This window comes from Eschrichtius robustus, chromosome 16, assembly GCF_028021215.1.
Source record: "Eschrichtius robustus isolate mEscRob2 chromosome 16, mEscRob2.pri, whole genome shotgun sequence".
Taxonomy (NCBI): domain Eukaryota; kingdom Metazoa; phylum Chordata; class Mammalia; order Artiodactyla; family Eschrichtiidae; genus Eschrichtius; species Eschrichtius robustus.
This window is the reverse complement of record NC_090839.1, coordinates 84,152,137-84,174,400: the sequence shown is the minus strand read 5'-3', so window position 1 is coordinate 84,174,400 and position 22,264 is coordinate 84,152,137. Positions and strand designations below refer to the sequence as shown.

General features: G+C 48.5%; 1 protein-coding gene across 1 annotated transcript in view; it reads left to right on the top strand.

Moving 5' to 3' along the window:
- HIP1 (huntingtin interacting protein 1) overlaps positions 1 to 22,264 on the top strand; it is a 151,470-nt gene that overhangs the window by 446 nt on the left and 128,760 nt on the right. The gene's annotated exons all lie outside the window — the stretch shown is intronic.

The following is a 22,264-nucleotide window of genomic DNA, read 5'->3' as shown; positions in this document are numbered from 1 at the left end:
GGGGAGCCCACCCCGGCGGGGCAAGGCACGGGTCACAGGGGCGGTGAGAGGGGAAGGAACCCGAGAAGGAGCCGAATGGAAGGCTTGCCCCTAGGCTGGGGAAGCTCACTTGGGGGAGTACTGAGGGTCGCAAGTGTGGCGGCCGAGAGTGGGGCGCTGGGTCGGGGATGTGAAGGGTGGGGAGCCCTTTCCTCCCCTCTCGACCGCTTCAGGGTTGCGCTGACATTCCCCCCACCCCTAGCACCCCCTTCCTTGTGCCTCTTGCTTGGCTCACACCACCCCCAGCTGTCGGTCTCCGAGGGCCCGGCTGAAGGGGTCTGAGCGGTGAGAAGGAATGTGGGAAATGTGATGTGTGGCCGAGTTTGGAAGATGACTGGGGGCTGGAGGAGGGGGCCGGCCCGGGGGCAGGAATTGAGGCTTTTGGACCAGTGGCCCCATGCTGGTCAAGTTGAGCTGCCCTGGGGTGCCCAGAACCCTGAATTGGGGTTTTGGTTTCATCCCCCAAGATGTGCCGGACAACTAACAGGCAGACTGCCCCATTTGTCCAGCCTGAGCAGGGCTGGGGGCCAAAATTCCTCGCTGGCATCAACAAAAAGCCACAATCCATTTTTACCTCAGAGTTTTAGTGCCTTGTGTATTGACTGGACTGAATAAAGCTGACATGTTTATGGTGTTCATTGGCTCGTTTGTATGCAAAATCCATTTCCAAGGGCACAGCACCTCTTTTAATCCCAGGGCCAAAACTGTATGGGCACATTTTTTCTTCACTCTTGCTCTCAGAGTGGAACCTTCGAAGATCCAGTGGGACCTCCACTGCCAGAGGCTGGTTCTCCTGCTGTGTTCTGCTTCCCCCCACCCCCAAATACAGTACCGTGTGAGGGAAGGGCTTTGGGGTTGTAGATACAGATGGTGAGGTCCTGACTTGAGTGTTCTATATGGAGAATCTTGCAAAGAATGAAGCTTTTCATCCCAGGGGACTTCCTCCTCTTCTTTTTCCAGGCCCTTCGCAGGTGTGTCTGGGTGATGTAAAGTAGGGAGTGTCCCCTTCCTAGGTCATCATCCTACCCCAGGTGGGATGGGAGAGACGGCTGTTCACTTCTGTCTCTCAGGGCCCAGCTGGGTTTAAGGTTTATTCTCTGACTTTGTGGATTGGACCCCAGAAAAGAAGGAAGCTACCTGTCTGCTGTGGGCATTATGGCCTCAACTAGCTGCCTGGGCACATGAGGGTTCTTGCTCCAGGAAACGGTGTGAATCTTTTTTTTTTTAACGGCAAAGGAAAATAAATGGTAATTCATTCCTTCTAGAGTCTCAAATAAGTAAAAACTGGAGCAATAGAGAAATACACCTAAGACTTTGACCCATTATAGTGATAGAAATTAGGTTTATGAAAGTTTCTCTAGCTATCCAGGGACAGCCCAATAAGGAGAGTCTAGGTCAGTGTTTGCCAGTATTTTACATTCTATGGAACACTGATAATTGGCCAGATTTGACCTAGTGGCGTGTGTGTGTGTGTGTGTGTGCACGTGCATGTGTGTGTGCATGTGCGCGCGTGCGTGTGTGTGTCTGTGTGTGTGTAGTGTGGAGGGGAGGTAGAATGAATCAGGAAAAGAGAGTTTCTCTATTGTTGAAACTATTAGGGGAGTAGGAGAGTGAAGAAAAGGAAAGAGGATAATCCTAAAACCTCACCTTAGGCTGCAAAAATGTATTTTGTTTAATGACTACCTATGAAATGTATTATGAGATATAAACATGAGTTGGAAAAAAAATTTTTAATGAGTTAAGAGACCATGAGAATTAGCGGCGGTAGAATAATTGTAACTAATTATTGTGTTTGGCACTATTCTAAGTACTTTATTATATTTCCTTCTTTAATCTCAGTAAGGTCCTGTGAGGTGGTATCGATAAGGACCTATGAGGTGGGTATCAGCCACATTTTACCTGGATGAAATTGAGGCACAGAGAAGTTAAGTAACTTGCCCAAGGTCACACAGCTGGAATTGATCCCAGCCTTTAACTACTACCTTGTGTGGCCTTAACTACTACCTTGTGTGGCCTCTGAGTACTGGGCAGAGCACTGGCATGGGAGCTAGAAGAGGTTGGAGTTTGATTGCCAGGCACGTGGGTGGGTGGTGTGGCCCCAGGCAAGTTGTCTAACCTTTCTTTTTAATTAATTAATTAATTTATTTATTTATTTATTTTTTGGCTGCATCGGGTCTTAGTTGCAGCACATGGGATCTTTGTTGCGGCGTGTGGGCTTCTCTCTAGTTGTGGCGCGTGGGCTCTGTAGTTTGCGGCACTCAGGCTTAGTTGCCCCGCAGCATGTGGGATCTTAGTTCCCCGACCAGGGATCGAACCCACGTCCCCTGCATTGGAAGGCGGATTCTTTACCACTGGACCACCAGGGAAGTCCCTGTCTAACCTTTCTAAGCCTCAGTTTCCTTGTTGTAAAATAAGGATACTACTTACGTCACAGGTTGATTGTGGGGAATTCAATTAAATAATATGCGTGAAGGCATTTTGTAAACTGAGGAGCACTGTTGCAGTGATGATTGCTGTACTCTGAGGGGGAGAGGGGACCTGAAAAAAAGCCCAAGGGTAAGTACTGGGGCGGGCTGTGATTAACTCTTCAGTAAAAGGACAGAAGTGTTACTAGTTAGTGCAATAATTACTAAGAGTGTGTGCTTAAAGTACAGGCTATGGGGGTGGGAAGGGGGTGGCAAGGGGGTGGGAGCCCTCTGAGGTCTGAACCCCACCCTTCAGCCTGAGCTAGCACTTGCTGGGTGGAGAGGAGGGACAGGGGCATTCCAGGAATGGGGAATGGTCTGGAGATGGGTGTGGATGAGACTTACTGGCTGAGTGGAGACAGGAGCAGAATTGGTCCCTTCCACCTCTGAACGCCTCGCACCTGCTACCTGTCCTGTCCCCATTTCTCTGTGGCCCTCAGTAAACTGTGAGCTTCCTGAGGGCGGGACTGTGTCTTGTTGCTCTTGCCTCTGTCCTCACATGCCTGAGGCTCATGTGAGTGGTGAAGTGGCTGTAGTCAAGGGTACAGAGTGACTGGTTGGTCCCACAGGGAGGCCTGGCCTGGATGGGGAACTCAGCTCTGGGCTGCAGGGAACATCTGTAATTACTTGATGTTCTTTCCTAATGGCCCCAAGTTCCCTCCTGGTCCTGCCTTGTCTCTACAGTCTCAGTCGGGAGCCCTGCCCCAGGCCTATCAGGGGACTCTGATTTCTCTGCTTTCCTTCCGGTCAGGCCCGTTCCCCAGCTGCCTGTGCCCTCAGACCCGCCTTGTTTCCCCACCACTGCCAGCCTCTTCCGGGAAGCCTTCCCTCCTCGACTCTCCTGGGATCATCCTCACACTTCACGTGGCCAGTGTCCCTGCCGGAGTGGGGACCCCTGCCCTGCCTGCCTCAGTCCCCATCTGCAACCAGACCCCTGGTGTGTCTCCCACCCAGCCCATCACAAGCAACCTTCAGGCTCTAGGGAAATAAAAAGTAGTTCCCGCCCTCAAAAAAGCTGCAGTAATAATGGTACGTTGCCTGGAGTACTTTACAGTTTATAGATCAGGTTTTAGCGATCCTTGGGGTTGCACTGTGGTTGGGTGTTATCACCCTCATTTTATGGATGAGAGCTTGGTAACTTGCCCAGGGCCTCTGGTTGGTGAGTGAAAGGGTCAGGATTCAAACCCAGGACTCCGGGTTCCAGGTCTCAGGCCCACCACACTGTCCTCAAGTCGGGCAAGAGGGCAATTCTGGAATGAATCAGGAGGGTTTCCACTCACAAACAAAATACCCTGTCTGTATTTACTTAGCTGGAAAATGGTTTTCTCTATGGTTTACTTGTTTTTTCAACATCCATTTAGTGAGTACATACCATGAAGGGAACTCAGAGATGAGTAATGTAAAGAGAGTGGCCCCAGAGGAGCTCCTGAGTCAGCAGGGAGGTGGACCGGCCACTGCGGGCCTTCTCTGCAAGGGGGACAGAGGACCCGTCGCACCGGCATCCCTGGAGCCGTTAGCAAGGCAGGACCTGCTGCATCAGAGCCTGCATTTCAATCAGACACGGAAGTTTGAGCAGCTCTGCTCTGCGGCAGGTGAATGCTGGGATCAGAGGAGAGGATGGGGCTCTGGAAACACAGGGGAAGGAACAAACCCTTAGTCACAATCTCTTGGATGGAACCCACGATGGAGTAAAGGACCTAACCAATCATACACTGGAAAGAGCCAGGAACAGAAACAAATATTTATGCAGGGCCTGCTGGGTCCTAGGAGCATGCTAGGGGATTTGTAGCCTTTAACCTATTTCATAGCTCAGGCTCAGAGAGGCCAAGTGACTTTTCCAAGGCCACATAGCAAGTAGACAGACAAGCCAGGGCTTCAAAATCAGATGACAAGTCCTCTTCTCCACGTTTAAGTCAGGGGGTGTTTCTGCCATCTCGTTCATGATCTTCAGAAGATGTTCAACCTTCGATTAACCAGCTGAAAAATTTTAGGGTTGGGCTAGAGGGATCAGTGGGTCTCAACCCTGGCTACACAGGAATGGTTTCTAACATAAAAGGTGCTGTACCCCTCCTGTCCCCTGCTTGCTCCCTTAGTTGGTATTGAAAACTAGAAAGGATGCCGAGAGCTTTCTTTGGGTCTGTGATTTTGTCCTCTTCTGGTTTCCTCCCACTGATACTAATGAGAAAAGCCTGCACTTATCACACTTACCCTTGTGCAAGTGTAAGGGCCTTGCACAAATCTCCCCTTTCAAGTCTTACAACAAACTTACAGGTTATAAACCCTATTTTACAGATGAGGCAATTGAGGCTGAGAGGTGTTAATAACCAGCTCAAGGTTCTGAAGTGAGTAAGTGACAGCTGGGACTCAAACCCAGGAAAACTGGCCCCGATTGCCATCCCTGTGGCACTGCCTGGCCCCCTCCAGCTCTCGTCCTCCTTCCTCCCCTAACACTTGGGGTCCCCAAGGCTCTGTCCTCACCCCACTTCTCTTTTTCCTCCTGTCCACTTCCTCTGCCCTCACTTCCATAGGATGGTTTCTGTTCTCACCTCAGTGACGCCGACTCTCTGACTTCCTGGCCTGTGTGACCACTTCGCATTGGATGTCTGCCCCCTGATAAACCACACATGCCCCAGACTCTACTTGGGCCTCCCCAGCCTGTGAACGCCTGTGCCTGGTCCCCATCAGGCCCATCATCTCCTGGGCATCAGCTCTGAGCCCTCCCCGCCTCTTGCCCTCACAGCCACACTCTGTTCTGTGATGTTTCTCTTGTCCTTCCCTCCTTTGCTTCTCGCTGTCGCTGCCCTTATTTCCTCCTTTGCCTGCATCGTTGTAATCCCATCCTCCCTGCCTCCCAAAGCGCCTGATGCCAGATGGATTGTCTCTAAAGCCCAGCACTGCCCGTATAACTCCCTTTTTCCAGGAACCTTTGCTGGCTGCCCAGAGACCCCACATGATATGGCACCATCATGGTCCCTAGTCCCTGTCGTTTGCAGACCTTAACTTACAGGGCCTCCCTCCACCAGGCAGCCCCTGCCGTCTGGTTCAGGTGAGCAGGGTCCCTTAGCTACTGTATGTCCCTCCCATTCATCCACACGCACATCTTGGCTTCCCTTCCAGACTGGAAGGTCTTGAGGGCAGGGTCTGGGTTTCAGTGCCCAGTGGGCCCTTGCATGAGGCAGGCACTGGGGCCTGTTTGCCAAACATGTGAACATACAACAGTCGGAGGATCTACAGCAGCCTGGGGGCCGCAGGCAGACCTCCACTTGCAGAGTGCTTTTCCTTTGCACATTTTGGAGAGTCTCCCTCTGTCTCCTTTGATTTCCCCAATGAGCATATCTCACTAAGTGCCTGCCCTGTGTGCCAGGCCTGGGCACCCAGGGTACCATGGAAGTACATGGCCCTCTAGGTTGGAGACTTCACTTAGGAAAGAGCCTGCAGGGGCTGGAAACAGAATTAGGGCTCAAGGTTGACGGTTTGAATTTCCGTCAGGTTCAGAACACTTGATAAACATTCCCAAACTGTGGTCTTGGACTTCCCAGGGCTTCATTCTGCTTCAGGTCAGATCTTTCTGAGCTAGAAGAGGTTACAGGGTAGGGGGAGAAACTGGCCTAGTGTCCCGGGCACCTGGACGTGGCTGATGGCAGTGGCCTGCGTGCAGGTGCTGGAGTTTGCAGCAGGGCATAAGGGAGGTTAGGACAGATTTCCTGTCTCTGCCCCTGCATCTCTCATTTCAAAATGAGGAGGCTGGAAAAGATTTCTGAGGGTCCTTCCAGCTCTCAAATATTTCAGCTTATAAAACTCCTGTAAGCAGCCTTTGCCCTTAGAATAAGGACACACATTTCTTCTGAGCTCTCAATTGTTCTCTTGAAAGGGGTTTCCAGTTGCCCCCTGTATGTGGAATGGGGCCCAGGTACCAGTGACGTGGGGCTCATGAAAGGATGCTAGTGCACCTTGGGAAGGGATAGGGTGTGTCCGTGTGGTCCAGGAGAGCAGATTCCCAGCCCCACTTGGGCACTGAAAGCGTTCCTTGCTTGTGAGGCACTGATGAGGCCCGTTTTATGCTCCCCATGCATGGGCCCACTTATTCCACTACCTCGGGACAAAGTGTGGGAGTGACCTGGGCGGGGCGTAGGGCACAGCTTGGTGCAGTGGTGCCACAGGCCAGCGGCCAGTGCTTCTCCTGCATCCAGAAGGGTTGATGTCCTGGAGAGATGCCCACCTGGAGAGGGAAGTAGTCAGCCCCACCTCCTGGCAGGGTGGGGACTGCTTCCTGTTTTCCTGCCTGGGCAGGCAGGGAGGAGCCCTGTCCCAGGCTGTGGGCAGTACAGTCTGACACTGCGGGGAGAGAGCTGGGGATTGAAGGTTCCTCTGGCTTAGCCCGCGGGAAAGAGAGAAGGGATCTTCTTGGATCTGAAAGGTGGCTGCTGCCACCTCTGCTCTTAGTGCTGGGACACAGCTCAGGAAGCTGGTCGGGCCGTTCAGGAAGCCAGTGTGGCCAGTTGCTTCTGATTTAACAACAGCTACCACCATGTGCAGTTTTTAAAGTACGTTTACACATAACCTCTGTTCAGCCACAGAACAACCGTGCAGGAGGTAATTTTGGTCAGTTCTCAAGTGTGGACACTTGAGGCCCAGAGAGCTCTGTGACTTGCCCAAGAGCGCTCAGGACGTGGCCTGAGGAGCTGAGGCTTGAACCTGGTGGGTCTGATCTCAAATTGTACGCTTTCCTTTCCATACTCCCCTTTAAAACTGAAGCCTGGCCTGGGGCTGGTAACTTAGAAAAGGTACAGAGATTTCTTTTTTTTTCCCCCTAGGTCTTTTCCAAATTGACTTATTTGGACATTTGAAATTCCTCCCAGAAGATTTTTTGCAACACACGTAACTATCGAAGGACCTTTATCCAGAATATGTAAAAAAAACTTAAAAGAAAAAAAAAAGGACAACCTAATAGAAAAACAGGCAGGAGGTGCTTCACAAAAGAGGATAAGCAAATGGCCAGTAACCGTATGAAAAAGTGTGCAACTTCGTTATAAATCAGGGAAGTGAAAATTAAAATTACAGTGAGATACAGGATGGCTGAAATAAAAATGAAAAAAAAATTGACAGTGCCAAGTGTTGGCAAGCATGTGAAGCAGTGAAAGCACTCATGCACTGCTGAGGGGGGGCGTACACTGGTGCAACTGCATTGGAAAACAGCCTGGTATTATCCCAAAATTGAAGATAAGCACACTTAATAACCCAGCAAGTCCACAGCAAGCTATATACCCAACAGAAATGCATGCACATGCACCAAAAGATATTTAGAAGACTATTCATAATCATGTCTTGTAATAACCCCAAACTGGAAACAGTCCAAAAGCCCATCAGCAGTAGATGGATAAATAAATTGTGATCTAGTCTCTCATTGGGATACTATACAGCAGTGAAGATGAACAAACTGTAGTTTCCCTCAACAACACGGGTGACTCTTGCAAACATAACGTTGAGGGGGAAAAAAGGCAGACCCCAAAGGACAACTCTGAAGGCTTCCATTTATATTAAGTTCAAAAAACAGGCAAAACAAAACTGGGATTTAGGGGTGCTTGCTTAGATGATAAAACTGAAAAGAAAAAAAAGGGAGTGATTATTATAAAAGTCCAGATAAAGGTCATCCCTGGTGCAGGAGAGGTTAGTGATGGTAGGATGTTCAGAACAGGGGAGCTTCTGAGGTCCTGCCATCCATCTGTTTATTGGCCTGGGTGGTGGTTTATGATAATTCATTAAGCTGTCCATTTTTGCTTCATGCAGTTTTCTCTATTTATATATTTCAGAATGCAGAGGATTATAAAAAGGTTCCTCCCAGGGAGTAGGAGAATGTCTTAAGGAGGCTAAGTAAGAACCTGCCATTTAGATATCCACCCACCCTTTGAGGTCTCTCTCAAACACAGCCTCCCCCGTGAAAGCACTTCTGATGCTGCCCTAGAACTGGGAAATGTTTGATTTATGAATCACGCATATACAAGCAGCACACCCTGAGCCCTGCTGTAACACGTAGCCGGGAAGTTGACACCTATCATTAGCCCACACTTAGCATGGTGCCCTTGGCTCCCGTTCATGTGTGTCTTGTGTCTACCTTCCTTCGTGGCAGACGGGCCCTCATTTCTTTTTTTTTTTAATTTTAATTATTTAATTATTTATTTTTGGCTGCGTTGGATCTTCGTTGCTGCACACGGGCTTTCTCTAGTTGCGGCGACTGGGGGCTACTCTTCATTGCGGTGGCTTCTCTTGTTGTGGAGCATGGGCTCTAGAGCGCAGGCTCAGTAGTTGTGGCTCACGGGCTTAGTTGCTCTGCAGCATGTGGGATCTTCCCGGACCAGGGCTCGAACCCATGTCCCCTGCATTGGCAGGCGGATTCTTAACCGCTGCGCCACCAGGGAAGTCCCGGGCCCTCGTTTCTCACTCATCTTTTGGTGAGTTGCCCCAGTGTCTAGCAGAGGGCTTTACACCAGCGAAAGCTCAGGAGGTCTGTTAAATACGAAATAAATTAGGTGGTGAGAAGTTCTCAAAGGAGAGAATGAGAGAAAAAAGGGTGCCTCTAGGCTCAAAAGAAGCACATTTGAATAAACCAAAGACCCGGGTGATAGGCTTCTGAAACACAGAACAGGCTTGGCTCCTGTTCCAAAGATTTAGATCAAGCCAGGCACGATGAGCCACTGTGAGAATCTGGGAGCTTGGAGAATGTCACCTGGGAACATGGCAGAAACGCTGACCTTCTAACAGTGGTTCTTTGAGGTCTCCGTCTGGCTGTGTGGTCCCTGGGGCCAGACCATGGTGACAGTTCTTAGGCTAGACAGTTACTGTGTGTGTTATTATATCTTACTAGGCTGTCACGTGTCCCCTCTCCCATACTGGCCTGGAAGCAGATACCTTCTCTGTTCGGTTTTCCTTGGATCTGGCTTAACTGTTGCTATATTCTTCCCTCCCATTTCCCATAATCCTTCAGAGACAGGCATGAGCTCTGTGGTTTCCTCTCCGAGCAAGATCCAGATCAGCTTCCCTTGGAGTCACAGGTCATCCCAGGGCTCCACCTCTCTGGGCTTGGCACATGGTAGAAATTCAAAAAATATATATGTTGAGTGCCTTTTCTTTGTCAGCTCAAGTTCTTGGCTCAGTGTCTGGCCCCAAGCAACTCGTTTTTTTTAATAAATTTATTTATTTATTATTTATTTTTGGCTGTGTTGGGTCTTCGTTTCTGTGCGAGGGCTTTCTCTAGTTGCGGCGAGCGGGGGCCACTCTTCATCGCAGTGCGCGGGCCTCTCACTGTCACGGCCTCTCTTGTCGTGGAGCACAGGCTCCAGACGCGCAGGCTCAGTAGTTGTGGCTCACGGGCCCAGCCGCTCCGCGGCATGTGGGATCTTCCCAGACCAGGGCTCGAACCTGTTTCCCCTGCATTGGCAGGCAGATTCTCAACCACTGCGCCACCAGGGAAGCCCTCGAGCGACTCTTGATAAGGGTTTGTGGAATGAAGGATAAAATATTTTGGGTGAAGGACTGAATGGGCATCAACCATTTTTGGTCCCAGTTCTAAAATGTGAACCCTGATTTGTGAACCCTGAATCTGGGGTCACATGAGCACAATTGGAGCCACCAAGAGGATCCCTGAAGACACCGTCTCTCTGATGTAACCGTGGGTCGTCCTTGGGGACTTCCTATTGAATGTCAACTCCCTGACTCATGCTCGACAGTGACTTGCGATCTCCTGCTTCCCTTGAGACCCTTATTCCAGGATGGGATCTCCCTGTACAGCCAAGGCCTTGTTACTGCTGATAAGAAAAATCCGACTCAAAAAAGAAAAAAAGAAAAAAAAAAAAAAAAAGAAAGAAAAACCCAACCACCTAAACTTGGTCTCCATCTCCTGCCACAGACTTGCTCATTCTCCTTTGTTCACGGTTTCAGAGAGTCTCAGTTTATAAACCATCTCAGGCTGTTCCACCTGAAATTCTGCCAGTCATCCCAGGAGACCCCTCTGTTCTGCACCCCTGCAGCTAGTCACGGAGGCCTGTTGTTCCTGCCTCCTTGATTGCACGCCGTATCGCCCCAACTTCTCCACCACCGCCTCCGCCTTCACCTTAGTTCAGGCCTTCATCTCAAGCCCGAGCTATTTATTGCATGGCCCACCCGGCCCTCCGGCCCTCCTGCCCTCCAGTCTCGACCCTCATGAGATCTACCCTCTCCTTGGCCGTCAGAGTTTGGTTTTAAGAGGTCCAACTGTTTGTATCACTCCAGGTTTTAACAACCTCTGTTTGTTATGCGTTACTCTAAGCTGAAACCCAAGCTCCTTGTCACGCACACAGCCCAGCTTGGCCAGCCTTAATGTTAACACCCGCAGCCCTACCAAGCGCCTTAGCGCTTTCCCAGCACAGCCCACGGCTGCTTCGTTCCTGGGTTTTTCCAGGTGGCAGCATTCTCCTCTGCCTAGAACGCCTCTCCCACTTCATCCACCTGCCAAACTCTTTTCATCCATTAAGTCCCACCCTCGATGGCCCCTCCTCTGGGAAGTCTCCCTCCACCCCCACCCAGGCAGGTTTACTGACTGCTATTTCTGTGTGTTCTGTGCTACCGTGTTTATCTGGGTGTCTGTCCCACACTGGACCGTGAGCTTCCTTTTAGCTTAGCCTGCTCTGTAGGCCTCCCCACCCTGAGCAAAGGGCTCAGTGCCCAGTAGGACCTCAGCAGATGTTTGTCAAATGAACTAATGATGCATCTTAAGGACCTAATTGTATTTGATTGTTGCTGTAACGGAAAAGGGAATGGGCCCAGTTCCCACCCCAAGGCAGGTGCTTAACACCGAGGTGAACGCATCTGATCTGTGTCACATTGGACTGAAACGAAAGTTTTGGCAACACTGGTGGGTTCAAGGTGAGTGTTTTAGGAGTGGAAAATTCAGTGGGAGGGACAGATTTACAGAGGTGACTTCCGTGTGCAGGCATGGTACACCTAGAGCCAGCGGACTAGGAGCCTGATTTATGTTCTGTTGGTGGACTGATAGGTGTTGTTTCTGCAGCTCAGAAATGTGAAGTGAAATGTGGTAGGTAGAATAACGTCCCCACCATCAACATATCCACCTGTGACTATGTTCTGTTACCTGGCGAAAGGGACTCTGCAGATGTAATGAAGGACCTCAAGATATGGAGAGGAGCCTGGAGTATCCAGGTGGGCCCAGTCTAATCACACATGCCCTTAAAAGCAGAGAATCTTCTCTGGCTGCCAAGCAGAAGAGAGACATGGCAGAAGGGGAAGTCAGAGGGATTCCAAGTGAGAGAAGGATTCAATGTGCCATTGCTGGCTCTGAGATGGAGGGGCCGACGTGCAGGGACCCAAGGGAAGCCTCCAGAAGCTCAGAGTGGCCCCTGGCCGACAGCCAGCAAGGACACGGGGACCTCGGGTCTCGAATAGCAAGGAGTTGAATTCTACCAACAACTGGAGTGAGCTTCAAAGCAAATTTTCCCCAGAGCTTCCAGCAAGGAATGCAGCCTGCGGACACCTTGATTTTAGCCCAGTGAGACCTTGTTGGACTTCTGACCTATGGAACTGTGAGATGGTGAATGGGTGTTGTTTTAAGCTGCTAAGTTTGTGATAATTTGTTACAGCAGTGATAAAAGCTAATACAGGGTGGTAACAGGTAACACACGCTCCAGGGCAAGAAGCCCAGTGGAGCCCAGGCCTCGCTGCACAGACAGGCCACGCTTTTAAACCTAGAGGAACACTTGTTATTTCATCCATGCTTGTTGTGGCTATAGATAAAACATTGGGTTTCCACGCTTGGCACTTATTCACAGGTGCTTTATCCTGGAAAAAACAATTCAGCAGCCTGTTCAAAACATTCTTTCCTGCGGGGCCATGGAGTTCTCTGGTGCAATTCCAAGTTTGAGGATCATAGATGTAAGTTATTTAGCCTTAAAAAAATTTTTTTTTGATCAAGTGCTGTGCTGTCTATTAAAAAAAAAAAAAGGCAGGTGGGAAATCCCACTGTTACTATAGGATCCTGATGGTGTCTTTGCTTGAGGGAACTGACTTAAAGGCAGGAAGCACAGGTGGGAATAAATGAAGGGCTTCCCTCAGGGTGGGCCTGCTGTGTCCTGAGACTTACTCAGGTTCGCTGGTAGTCTGGAATGTTCCCGTATCCTTGGGCTTAGCTGCAGAGCAGCCAGGAGGTCCTGGAGCTCTGGATTAAGAATTGGGAAGCCTGGCCTCTCCTGGCTGTGGTTCTCTCTGTTCTGCCATGTTCCCTACCCTCTATAGGTCTGTGAAGTGAGGGGGTTGGATGAGATTGCCCCAAAGGCTTAGAAAATAGGGATTCCTTGCAAGTGTAGTTACTGAAGCAACAGCCATGTCAGAATTGGCTGCCTTCTAACAACACCTGGCCATTGTTACCCCAGCTTTTGGTTCTCAGCTTCAGACACTGAATTCTGTTTGGCTTTTCTCTCTGTGTGAGACCTTTCCTCCTGGATAACCCTGGCTGCACTTAGTTTCTATGGGTAACTTCTTCTGCGTTGGTCAGATGGGCCTGTCCCCCCACCAAAAGAACTGGCCTCCCAAAGTCACTCAGAAAACACCCAGTGAGAAGCCCTTTGCAATTGGTCACTTCTGCCCAGGCACCATCTTCTGTCTTCTGCTTAGAACTGCCAGATGCATCTGCCCAGGCTGAGCACTGCACAACTTTGGAAGTGTCTTTTGATTTTCACCTTCCCAGTGGTAGCCCATCAGGCCTAACTTTGTAGCATAAATTTTTTTTCCAGAAAAACTCTTTGACACTGAATCAGAGGCCACATGGAGTGTCTGTCATGATGCCATTGCAGTGAACTTGAGGCCCGACCTATCAAATCTATTCGATTTAGAGAATGTTAGAGCCAGACAGGATGTGCGAGATTCAAGCTAGCAGCTACAGATGTGTTTCTTTAAATTTTACAAATAAACCTGAAACCTGTGGCCAGGGCATAAACACTGATTTTCCACAGTCTCCACCACTCCCTGTTGTCTTCTGCCAGCCTGCTTCATGCTCTGACCTTACCTCCCTGGTTCCTGTTGTTATATAGATATGACCTCTGATTCAATCCAGTTTCCTAAAGGGAAATGAAGATTAGAAAAGAAAAATAGAGTCCATACTGCAAGTCACTGCCCAAATTTGAGGCAGACCCAGTTGTGTCTGGGTCTGGGTTGTGCCCCAAGACTCTGTAGACGTGATGAGCATGGGCTTTAGAGCCAGACAGTTTACCTGCCTGGGGTCCCAGGCAGCCCGCTTTACAGAGATGCTGGTGGGCATAGGTTAATCTGGATCAATGAAGTAGAGATTTGTTGAAAGAGCATCTACAGTAATAAAAATACCTACCTCATAGGGTTGTTGAAAGGATCAAATGGCATAATACATAAAAGATGCTCAATGCATTGCCTTCCACGTGGTGAGCACTCGGAAATATCAGCTCTTATAATTATTCTCTTACTTGTACTTAGTAACATCTGAGTTTGGGGGTTAGTGCACTATTTGGCACAGAGTGTAGGCACGTGGCTGTTGGATAAGTAAATGGATGGGTCTTGGTCTGGTTTGTCTGCTCCCTGATGAGGCCCGGGTTGAGGTTCATCTAGACAAGAACCTACACAGGGAAGACCCCGGGTTTTCAGGGGTGCCGTTTCAGAGGGTAGTGTGCAGAACCACAGGAGGAATTACCCGGAGATCTCGGGAGGTGTTTTCCTGGACCATGACCTGAACACATGGGCCTGCCTTTGCACAGGATCTCGGGTGAACCGCCTGCTTGGAGGAATCTGCATTTCTGGTTCTAAGGCCACAGGAAAGACATTGAGGCACAAAGCTGGCTCAGAGGTGACAGTTAAGGTGACAGAGGGCATGCAGTGAGAACTGCCCAGTCTGGAAAGACAGAGGCTGAAGCAAGGATGCAGACGGGAACGAACACAGGCCCCCAGGGCAGGGCATGGGGTTTGTGTCGAGGCTCTACCCATGACTAGTTGTGTGATTTTATTTTCCTTAAAGGTATACACATACAGGAGGTAAGGGTCAGTTCCACAGGCTTGTTACCAAAAACCAGCAGTCTCCTGGCCCAGTTCTTTCTCCCTCCCCAACTATTTCCTGCTTAAACTGCTTTCATTATAGCCATTAGTATGAACCTGCCATTACATAAGAGAAAGATCTCACTTTCATTAATGTAGGTGCCTTCCATCCCCTGACAATCACTTTCCCTTCATTATCCCCCCAGAGTTTTAACTCTGTATTCAGTGTCAACTTTATCATGACCCTGTACATGCTAGGGACAGCTAAGCCCCTCCTATATATGCATATTTTTATTAATTAATTTATTTTTATTTTTGGCTACATTGGGTCTTTGTTGCTGTGCGCAGGCTTTCTCTAGTTGCGGCGAGTGGGGGCTACTCTTCGTTGCGGTGCGCGGGCTTTTCATTGAGGTGGCTTCTCTTTGTTGCAGAGCACGGGCTCTAGGCATGCGGGCTTCAGTAGTTGTGGCACGCGGGCTCACTAGTTGTGGCGCACGGGCTTAGTTGCTCTGCAGCATGTGGGATCTTCCCAGACCAGGGCTCGAACCCATGTCTCGTGCACTGGCAGGCAGATTCTTAACCACTGCGCCACCCGGGAAGCTCCCCCTCCTATATTTTGATATACATTCCTGCATGCATTTTTGTTATTCCTGGAGTAATGAATTGTCTTTGTTTGCTTGGGTTCATCACTGATTTATCTAGGACCGTCCCTCCAGTGTGTAAATCACCACCTACTTAATACAGTATGTATTGTCAGTTTCATCATCCTAGGGTCAAGTGAGAATGCGGATGGGCAGGGGCTTGGTAAGGAGTCAGGAATCATGAAGATGACCTAGACTGGGGATAATGGCTGCAGTCCGGAACTTTCTTCGCAAACCTCCAAACTGGACAGTAATTATAGGGCAAATGAAAGGATACCTCCCTGTGAAAACAGTGGGGACTAAGGCACATCCAACCCAAGAGGCAAAATAGGCTACACGTGTTTCCAGGTCCATGAGGAGTTTGGATCAAGTCATAGATGATGTAGCTGGGACTTATGAAGGAAAGTCTGAGCGATTAAGCGTGTCCTTATGTCGTTGAGAACAACCTGCATCTCTCCCAGACCCCTGCTCCAGGAACAGCTGAGCCTAGGAGTTTTGAAAATTTATTTTCATTTATTCTGAGTGCCAGTTGAGTATATTTAGAATGTGTTTTGTCATGGAAAACGGGGAATAAAAACCAAGTGATAGGAGAGAGTCTTAAATGTCAGGGGAATTAGGCCTCAGAGTGAGGGGGCAGGCCTGGGTAATGACTGGCTGTGAGACCCCCTAAAGCTCTGTTTCCTCATTTGCAAGTTACTTTACATAATAGAACAGGCCTGCAGTCTGTTATCCCCACAAAATCCCAGAGGCTCTGGAAACCTAAAGTTCTTTTCAAAGTTTGGTACCCAACCTGTTCTTGTCTGGGCCTATTTATAGTCTGTTATTTGCCCATCTTAGAATGGATGGTCATATGATACACTGCAAAGATGTTACTGTGTTTAATTAGAAGGTGTTACCTAGACCCCCAAATTCCCAAACACACCTGGCCCCCAAGAGTTTGGGATAAGGGATTGTGCCCTGGAGTGCCCACTCCATCGTGTTGTTGGAAGGATCTGAATACGATACCTTAGATAGAAAAGATGAAGCACTATGCCGGGCAAATAGTAGGTGCTCAATAAGTAAATGTTAGCTGTTATCCTTATTATTCATTGGTTTTAGAATCACACTTGTAGAACTAGGAATAATTATATTAACATCCAAGTCCAACTTCCTATATTCAGTCAAGGTCATGATGAATTATTTTAAACTAGAAAGACTTGAAGTAGCAGCTTGGTGTGTAATAGCATGATCCAAAGACAGAACTGAGTTCAGATCCTGTCTCTGTTACTTACCACCTCTGTGACCTTGGGCAAATGCCTTAACTTCTTTGCCTCAGTTTTCCCATCTATCTAGTGGGGGTAGTAATACCTCTCGAATGGGTTTGCCCTGAGGATACAGAGAAAGTCAGAGAGGGCAGTGTATTGAAATGAATGACGGTGTAGACTGACCTGGGCACATCACCTGTGTGGCTTTCTTGCCAAAAGTGCATAACCTCAATTTAATCATGAGAAAACATCAGACAAACCCAAATTGAGGGATGTTCTACAAAATAACTGACCAGTCCTCTTCAAACATGTCAAGGTCATGAAAGACCAGGAATGACTAAGGATATGTGACAATTAATACAAGCTGGGATCCTGGATTGGATCCTGAAATAGAAAGAGGACACCGAGGGGTGGGAGAGAGGGATAAAATAGGAGTTTGGGATTAACATATACACTACTATATATAAAATAGATAACCAACAAGGACCTACTGTATAGCACAGGGAACTATGCTCAATATTCTTTTTTTTATATATATAAATTTATTTATTTATTTTTGGCTGTGTTGGGTCTTCGTTACTGTGCACGGGCTTTCTCTAGTTGTGGCGAGCTGGGGCTACTCTTCGTTGCGGTGCGCAGGCTTCTCACTGTGGTGGCCTCTCGTTGCGGAGCACGGGCTCTAGGCACACGGGCTTCAGTAGTTGTGGCTCACGGGCTCTAGAGCGCAGGCTCACTAGTTGTGACGCATGGGCTTAGTTGCTTCACAGCATGTGGGATCTTCCCGGACCAGGGCTTGAACCCATGTCCCCTGCATTGGCAGGCGGATTCTTAACCACTGCACCACCAGGGAAGTCCCAATATACTCAATATTCTGTAATAACCTATAATGGAAAATAATCTGAAAAAGAATATATATGTGCATATATATATATATATATATATATATATATATATATATATATATAAAATAACTGAATCACTTTGCTGTACACCTGAAACTAACACAACATTGTAAATCAACTATACTTCAATTAAAAAAAAAGAGGATAGGGCTTCCCTGGTGGCGCAGTGGTTGAGAATCTGCCTGCCAATGCAGGGGACACGGGTTCGAGCCCTGGTCTGGGAAGATCCCACATGCGGTGGAGCAGCTAGGCCCGTGAGCCACAATTACTGAGCCTGCACGTCTGGAGCCTGTGCTCCGCAACAAGAGAGGCCGCGATAGTGAGAGGCCTGCGCACCGCGATGAAGAGTGGCCCCCACTTGCCGGAACTAGAAAAAGCCCTCGCACAGAAACGGAGACCCAACACAGCCAAAAATAAATAAATAAATAAATAAAATTAAAAAAATTAAAAAAAAAGAGGATATTAATGGAAAAACTGGAGAAATCCAAATTAATTTTGTAATATAGTTAATAATATTGTACCAAAGTGAATTTCTTCATTTTGATGATTTTTCCTAAGATTATATAAGATGTTAGTTAATATAAGGGGAAGCCAGGCAAAGATGTACAGGAACTTTGTACTATTTTTGCAATTCTTCTGAAAATCTAAAATTATCTCAAACTAAAATGTTAAAAAAAAAAAAAAAGAATGGCATGTTGCTTGGCAAACGTTAGTCAGGACTAAGTAAGTGTGCATTCCTCTACTCCCTTGGGTCATCGTGGAGACCCCGGAGACCCCACGCGCAGAGGGACAGGACAGTGGTGTCTGAGGAGGGAAAGTGTGGAAAGTCTAGGTTGCATTGGAGGAGGGAGCAGATCTGGTGCCTTTTCCAGAGAGGAGCCGCTTTGAGTGCCCCAGGTCTTCAAGGGAGAAATGGCGTAAGACCTTTGTCTGCAGTCTGGCAGATGTACTTCTATTGGCCTCCTTCTGCTGCAGACGGCCTGGCCCACGTAGTTAAGCACTTAGCAGTCAAACAACCTTAGCTCCAGCTGCAGTTTGGTTACTTATCTTGGGGGGGGCCTTGGGAAAACTCCTCATCTGGAATATGGGGTAACGTACTGACATCTGGGCTCAGTGAGTGGGTTGAATGAGAGGGCCCGGAGCAGTAGCCAGTGCTGGTGGTGGTTTCTCCTCCCCATGAAGCCTTCCTGAGCGGCCCCCGTGGAAGTGCCCATCGCCCTCCAGGTCCCCCACAGCAGTCACTTTGTGTCCCTCCAAGGGCCCTTTCTAGGGACACCCTTCTAAGTCCCATGGATTGTGTATCTTGTTTGCCCCATGACTTAGAGCTTTGTAAACCAATGGGCTTTGCACGTGGGGAAATGCACAAATGTGGTTAGTAAATGAGTGGGTGAGTGAGTGAATGAATGAATGAGTATATGAATGAGTCACTGAATGAATGAGTGAATGAGTGAGTGAGTGAGTGAATGAATGAGTAAACTGATCTCCCTCCTGCCTCTCTGAAAGAGGACCATGTACCACATTCAATTATCGGCCCAAATACTTGCCTGGTGTCAGGCTGTTCTCTTGAACGACTTTGGTGGTGTTCAGAGCGAACACCCTTTTATTATGGTTTTTCTCCCTCTATCTTGGATGCCAGTCATCGCTCCAGAAAAAGCAGTCAACTCCTTTCTTACACTGTTTGAACATCTCCAGCTTTAAAGCTGTTTGTCAGTACTTCAGAATTCTCCAGGCCTCTCTCCTTGTTGCTGAGAACTTTTTGACACAGGAAATCAGGCTCATTTTAAGGGCCAAACAGTCACTAAATATAGCCTCCTGGCACAGATATTTAAAGAGCTGCGTTGATGATGTTATGTCTGAAGAGAGAAGACAGAGAAGAAAATAACTTTTTTTTTCTTGATAGAAGAGTGAAGTCATACCAGCTTTTCTGTGGGTCCACAGGGAGCAGAGTGCCAGTGTGGTGTCGGTGTCTTAATTATGAAATCACCGGCTTAGTGCTTGGGGCCAGGGAGTCATTTCTTGTTAATTCCTTCTCGTCTGTATTTAAAACTACCTCCTGTCCTGGAGAGTTACCTCGGACGAGTGTGCCCTCCCTGTCAAGCCCGGCATGGCGCGGGGGGCGGGGGGAGGTGGAGTGCACAGGGAGGTGTAAGAGCTGCTCTGCCCACTCCTGGGACCAGCATTTTTCCACGGACGGTGCGGGGGGATGGTTCAGGCATAATGCGAGCGATGGGGAGCGATGGGGAGCGATGGGGAGCGGCAGAGGAAGCTTCACTCGCTCGCCCGCCACCCACCTCCTGCTATGTGGCCCGGTTCCTAACAGGCCACGGGATACCGGTCCGTGGCCCAGGGGGTGGGGACCCCTGCCTCATAGCACATATCTGGTGTGTTTATCCCGTAGCATGTGGCTTCAAATCTCATTTGCCACGGTAGCTTTCTGGTACCTGGAGATGCTTTCAAGTTCATTTCCATGTTAATGATATTTTTTTAATGTGTTTTTCTCTAGTATGTCTACATATTGTTGGGGAGAGGTCATATGTATGGCAGCTCAGTCTGCTCTTTTTATCTGAGTCTTAGTCCCCTATTATTCATCTTCTGCAGCATAGCCAGAAGCTTAAAATTAAAAAACAAAACAAAACATAAATCAGATTATTTCACTGTCCTGCTTAAAACCTTCCAGGGGCTTCCTGATTGCTTAGAATAAAATCCACCTTCGTTAACTGAACTGTAAGGTCCTCTGTAAGCTGCCCACACCCTCACCAGCCTCAGCTTGCTTACCATGTGTCAGCCTCTTGCTCCTGTCTTAGAAACTTTGCATCTGCTCTTTGCTTTCCATCCAGTTGCTGCCTCTTTAAAGGGGCTTCTTCTGACTCCCCAGAAAGCTGTACCCACTCACTGTCTCATCAGCTCATTGTATTTTCTTCATGACACTTACCACTGGGTAGAGTCACCTTGTTTATTTGTTTTCGGGTTTCATCATTTGTCTCCCTCCCACTACCAATGCCAGAATGGGGGCTTCATGAGCAACAGAAGGATCTGTGTCGCTTGCAGTTACAACCTCAGTCTCTACCACAGTGCAGTGGGACAGCAGTTAACCCCGGGCTTCTCCTCTGCAGGTCAGATCAGTCAAACCCCTGCCACCTCTCTTCAGAATTCCTACCTGGAATCTCCCAGGAAAGAACGGCGGAGGTAGAGTCAAAGTCCAGTGTCCCAGTTCTGGCTGCAGGGCACGCTCCCCGTGTGATCGTGGACGAGTCACTTAACTTCTCCCAGTCTCCATTTTCTCATCTCTCAAGTGAGGACCACCGTACAAGACAGAGTTTTTGCTAGAATAAAATGTGAATGTTCGCACAGCCTTGGGAGGGGCGAAGGCAATCATTCTCATTTAGGGGCAGAAGTATTCACGTCTCAGTGAGGGGCTCCATGGGTGCTCCAGGGTCATGAAGCCCCGTGAGACTTTTCTCACCCCCTTCTTATTGGTGTCCCTCATACATCGTTTTTTTTTTTTTTTGTCTCTGGGTGGCTGTACAGGCGGTAAGCATCATGTCGGCCAGCCAATAAATACATTTCTGAGGGCTTGCTCTACGTGACAGGTGTAAAAACCAGATCCCACCCTCATGGAGGCTCTGCCTGGTCCCTGGAGGACAGGGGTGCCGTCATCCTCTTTGGCTTGCTCTACAAAGTTCCATCAGGGTTTTGGATGCGTGGGTTAGTTGGAACGCCTGCCAAGAGGAAGACCTGCCCGACGGCCTTCGTCACTCAGCAGACAAGGTTTCCCAAGCGCCTGCAATGCCAGGCGCCAGGCGTCATGCATGAATCAGACTTGATTGCTGAGTTTAAGTTGCTCCTAGACCCCAGGAAGAATGGGTGGGCTGAACGGTCACTGTGATCTGATCCGCTAACCCCAGAAGCAGAGGATGCTGGCAAGGGTGGGAGGAGCCCAGCAAGGCAGGATTAACTGTCTCAAGTTGCTTATTAAAGAGCCCGGGGCCACACTGAGTCTTGCCGTGATTCTAAAAGTGGTTCTAAACCTGACAGCTGTGGACAAGAGTAGAAAGCTCCATGCAGACTGGAGGAGCTGGGGAGGCCTGGGGGCAGGTGGGTCTGGAGGAAGACTTTGGAAAATGCCGTGGGGCGAGGCGGGGGTGGGGGGTGGGGGGGGAGGCATGGGGACGGTGTAGCTGAGGGGAAGAGGGAGGGGGAAAGCATGAGTGAACAGGGAATACTGCAAGCAAAGCAGAGGCCGCAGACTGGCAGCCCAAGGGCTGGATTCTTTTGTGGGCTTGTTTCGTTTGGCCCACACAGTGTTTTTTTAAAAATGGAACTCAGTGTCTTTACATGGAAAACACACTCTTTCCTTTACCACCATCCTTACCGTTCCTCGTTTTCATCCCTGGCCTGTCTGAACACATTTATGGACCTGCCCTGTTCACTGAAAACCCAGAAGAACCAATGGAAAAGGGTCTTAGAATTAATAAGCAAGTTCACTATAAGGAATAAAAGTGTTAGGAGTGAGATTATAAAAATGAATAATATATTTCCCTATATATTAGCAAGCAGCTTGAAACTATACTATAAAACAGATCCTATTCAGAGAAGCAGCAAGACCATAAAATATCTTTGTAAGAATCTATATAATCGTTAATCCTTCACTTATAATATATTTATTGAGTGTCTGCTATGTATTTTATTTTAAATTAAAATTTTTTAAATTTACTTGATCTTGAGGAAGTAATATACTTACTTGATTAAAAAAAAAAAGCAAAAAGTCTCCCTCCCACTCCTGTCCCCCTACTGCCTAGTTTCTGCTCAACTCCAAGAGAGAGAACCGCTCACTTACTAATTTCTTTTTGTGTCCATTCAAATATTTTATTTTTATGTATAAGCAAATATACATATACTGGAATATTACCCTCTTCCCCACTTTTTATATG